The sequence below is a fragment of the Budorcas taxicolor genome, chromosome 2 (genome assembly GCF_023091745.1).
Source record: "Budorcas taxicolor isolate Tak-1 chromosome 2, Takin1.1, whole genome shotgun sequence".
NCBI lineage: Eukaryota > Metazoa > Chordata > Mammalia > Artiodactyla > Bovidae > Budorcas > Budorcas taxicolor.
In genome coordinates this window covers 134,309,691-134,314,741 of record NC_068911.1, presented here as the reverse complement: position 1 = coordinate 134,314,741, position 5,051 = coordinate 134,309,691, and positions in this window count along the sequence as shown.

The following is a 5,051-nucleotide window of genomic DNA, read 5'->3' as shown; positions in this document are numbered from 1 at the left end:
GGACTGGGACCTGGAGATAAAACACAGAACAAAACTCACTTTAGCCCTGCCTTTCGGCTCTCATCAGTTGTTTTCTGATGAATAAAGTAGAGGGGAAAAAAAAAAAAAAACCTCTCTTCTTTGAAACTACATGTTCTCTTTCCCCAAATGGAGTATTAGCTTTCAGAGGGCAAATTTCACAGCCGAGAGGATTAACAAGATAGCTGAAAATGCCCCTCCACCTGCAGAGAGCTAGGTAAGGGTGCTGTGTTCCTTTTGTGCCCTTAACTTCCCTTGACTCTGCCCTGAGAACTCCGAGTAAGAAGGCAGCCACAGAATGAAAACCTGTTAGTGGCTAAATCCTATCCCAGGAAGTGCCCCCTTGCTCTTTTCTTGCAGCCTCCTAAATATATCCACCCAATATCTGTCCTGCTGTTTTATGGCTGGTTCCTATCCTAGGCTGTGATCTTCACAAAGGCAGAGACCACATCTTTCATGTCCATGTTCCCAGGTTGTGCCACAGGAGTAGAAATACCTCAAATATACAAAGGTCTCCTGCAAATCAACAAGGAAAAGAAACCCTGACGGAAGACAATGGATGTGACTATAGAGTTCCTTGACAGAGATACTCAGATGGCCAAAGTGTGCGAATGATACTCAAATTCATGACTAAGCTGGGGAATACAACGCAGCTATGAGCCACCTACTTTGTACCTATCAGAATGGCAAAGGTTTGCAAGCTGGAGCCAGCTAAGTTCTTGGTGGGCCAGTTCTTCTATAGTCCTTATATAAGTTGTAGAGACTGTCCGTCATGGAATAATAAGCAGCAGTTACAAAGTGGGACCAGGCAAAACACATAGAACTTAAAGTACAGAGTGCTTACTTGCAAAAATAAAAATAAAAAGTCAAAAACAGAACAAGCAAATTACAATATGAATACTCATACATAACATGTAATAATAATTGCTAACACTTACTGGGTACAGAGCAACACCAGTCACTAAGTGGCTAAAGCTGTTATTATCAAATAAATCCTCACAGCTACCTGTTGAGGGAGTGTTAATCCCACTAATGATGAGGAACCAGAGGTACAGAAAAATTATTTTCTTGCTCTGGTCACACAGTTTAAGGCATAGTGTACACACACAAAACAATGGTACATTTCACAAAGATATAGAACAATTAAGGATATGTATCATAAGATGTGAGGATTGCCTTTGGGAGCCGGGCTTCCCAGGTGGCTCAGTGGAAAAGAATCCAAGTGCCAATGCAGGAAAAGCAGTTTCGATCCCTGGATTGCAAAGATCCCCGGGAGACAGGAGTGGCAACCCATTCCAATATGTTTGCCTGGAAAATCCCACGGACAGAGAAGCCTGGCGGGTACAGTTTCTAGGGCTGCAAAGAGTCAGACATGACTGAGCGACTAGCAAACACACACACTTTGGGAGCCAGCGAGGAGGATAGGAGGAGATAGGTTGGGGAGTGGGGAGGTCCAAGAAAATGGGTAAAGCAGGGCAGGGTCGGGGGGCCCATGGGTCCCAAAGACCAAGGGCTTATAGGGAATCGGGATCTGATTGAGTGATCAACTCAACCCTCTGCCCCAGGACAAGTGGTATAGAAAATAAACATAAAAAGGTAAATAAAGTTCTGGGAAATCTAAAGTAAACCAGCAGGAGACAGACAGTGTACCTATACTCGAGGCAGCAGAGGAACTGGCACGTCCTCAGATTAAAAAGTAGCAAAGCCAGGGGCTGTGGTTCAGATAGGAACCCACTCAGAACCTGGCACCCTGGCAGGACTCGGAGGGGACTTCCCCGGGGAGTCCTCGAGTGAGAAAGGCGGCATCCAGAAGCCAGATGGGCACCAGGCACTCACCTGCTCCACACAGTCCTGGCAACATCCCAGCCACCAAACTCCCAACGACAAGACCCCACACTGCCTAACTTCACACGTCGGATTACTGAGGCTCGTTCTTAAAACCCAGCTGGAGATAAATCCCTGGAAATGAGGCAAGCGGGAGGGGGAGACAGGAGGTGGGGTTGGAAACGCCTCCAGGAAGAAGTTTACTTTTGCTTTCGATGCCTCCACCCAGCTTTTATGCCTGCCCCTGGAAGACTCACTTCCTGGTTCTCTCTCTACGTTCAGAATTTGCTACCAAATTCCGCAGGGCTTTAAAAACTCTTGAGATAAAAGAAAGAGAACCTGTGAAACCATTGCCTTCCAGCAGAAGGGCAAACTCTGGTCTTCAGGAAGAGAGAAAGAAAATTCCTGAACAGAGAGAACTAGAAAATAAACTTGATTTGGAAAGCTGGAAAACCGAGGTGACTCCCTTGAACAGAAAATGTTTCTTATTTAAAGGAACCGATGCCCAATTTTCCTACATTTGGAGGTGACCACAGACATCCAACTAAACTGCATGTCAACATGCAACTAAACTGCATGTCAACATGCAAACTAAAAACCAGGAAGCTGGACGTGTTTTATTGGAAAGCATTTTACTCACTGCACTTAGTGTTTATCAGCTCTCTAATTTTTAAAGACAGACTTGAGACTGCCTGTGGCCAGTAAAATGTCATTCTCGCTTGAAAGGGGTCTGCAGAGAAAAATGCTTCCTCTGTTCTGTGGCCTGAATCTTAGCACTGCAGCCGTGGACAAGCTCCCCAGATCATCTGGCAAGAACTCTTGCTGGGTCCAAACAGATCTCTAGCTGAGTTGTGAGGAAATTCAGCACCAAAAGGGGGTGGGGTCCTGCCCAGCCCTAAGCAGGGGTAACCATCCTTGTCCAGTGCTGAGCCCCTGGTGGGGAGGGGACAGTGATGTGAAGACCTCTCCTCTGGGAGTCTGAACCTCCCCAGCTTTTCTTCACCCTCCACCCTCTCCCCACCCTCTGCCTCTGTTAACTGTTTGAATTTTTAAAAGAGTTTTCTGCCTTTTTGTTTTCACATATTCTAGATTTTAAAACTACAACACCAATAATAATGCAATACCTGTACGTTGCACCTTTACATCAATTATTTCTCATTCTCCCAACAATGTAGAGGATCCCTCATGTCATGGAGGAGGAAGCGGAGGCTCAAATGAATATACGAATTCGAACTCAGTCCAGCTGGATCCAAAACAAGGATTTTCCCACCATAACACACTATTCCCTCCCCCAAAACTTAGGATTTGAAATGAACCATGTGGATGGAAGAGTGCTAAATTTAAACTCACATGATGACCTATGTGCAGAGGTCAGAAGGTCACCTAAGAAAAAAGAGGCGGCCTACAGGCTCCAACTAACAGTATAAAAATTCTGTGTGTGCCACATGTATAACCACCCAAACTGGTTCATTTCACCTTCTGAGTAATTCGCAGAAGTGGATGCTATTTTTGCTCTCATTTGAGCAAGGAAGCTGAGGTTTGGAGAGGTGAAAGACTTAGACAAGTATCTTCAGCTAGTGAGTGGCAGGATGAAGTTTGTGTGCCTCTCTAAAACCCTGAAAGGTTAATCAGTGTCTGAACATTAGTACACGCCCATGGCTCTCAACTTGATTGATCTGAGGGTTAACTGATTAGGTTTCTAAATTGCCAGTCTTCAGGCCCCAGCTCTGAAATTGCTATCTGAGCAGAATTACAGGAGATAAAACAGATTGAGCACTTAACGGAATGCCTGGACCTCCCACAGTTCTTGGTAAGTAATCAGTACCACTGTTATATAAGCTCACGTCTGTACAATGGCTACGAATTACTAGACATACAGTGCAGTTGAGGAAGCTAAGTTCAGTGTCGATCAACTGACAAACTGCATGGCCAGCACATGATCCCAAGATGGTCGCACTTGAGCATTTACACCCGTCCCCCAATCCCTGGCTTGGAGGAAATGGAGGAGCCACTGCAGGCATCTACGGAGCCATACTAAAGATGAGTGGGGAGGTTCAGGGCTTCAACCTGTCATTTGTAAGGCACTGATCCTGCGCTCTCTTAGTCTTAAATCTGTTTTTAAAAGGAAAACCTATAAGGACTTCCCTTGCAGTCCCGTGGATAAGACTTCCTGCTTCGAATGTAGGAGGCACGGCTTTGATCCATGTCAGGGAACTTCAGATCCCACATACCTTGGAACATGGTCAGAAAAACTAAAATAAAATATTTTCTTTAATGAATAAAAGAAGACAAATAATTAACAAGTAAATTGTAACCCTCAAGTTGGTTAAATTCCTTTTGTGATTTACTTGCTCTAACCAGGTTCTTAAAACTCAACACTCAGAAAATTAAGATCATGGCATCTGGTACCATCACTTCATGGCAAATAGATGGGGAAAGAGTGAGAGACTTTATTTTTTTGGGCTCCAAAATCACTGCAGATGGTGACTGCAGCGGTGAAATTGAAAGACGCTTACTCCTTGGAAGAAAAGCTATGACCAATCTAGATAGCATATTCAAAACCAGAGACATTACTTTGCCAACAAAGGTCCGTCTAGTCAGAGCTAAGGCTTTTCCAGTAGTCATGTATGGATGTGAGAGATGGACTATAAAGAAAGCTGAGCACTGAAAAATTGATGCTTTTGAACTGTGGTGTTGGAGAAGACTCTTGAGAGTCCCTTGGATGGCAAGGAGATCCAATCAGTCCATCCTAAAGGAAATCAGTCCTGAATATTCATTGGAAGGACTGATGCTGAAGCTGAAACTCCAATACTCTGGCCACTTGATGTGAAGAACAGACTCATTGGAAAAGACCCTGATGCTGAGAGAGATTGAAGGTGGGAGAAGGGGACAACAGAGGATGAGATGATTGGATGGCACCATTGACTCCATGGACATGAGTTTGAGTAAGCTCCAAGAGTTGGTGATGGACAGGGAAGCCTGGTGTGCTGTAGTCCATGGGGTCACAAAGAGTTGGACATGACTGAGTGACTGAGAGACTGAACTGAATTCAACCAGTTTCCTTGTTTCCACCTTGAGCTATGTGTCTGTGTGATTTTAGCATCAAAATGAACAGTGTATTTGGTTGTTATTCCTGAGGAAGCTGGAAAGCCTGGATGCATTGCGGTTCGGCATGACATGGGGGAGCTGTTCCCTGCCCAGGACAGGCA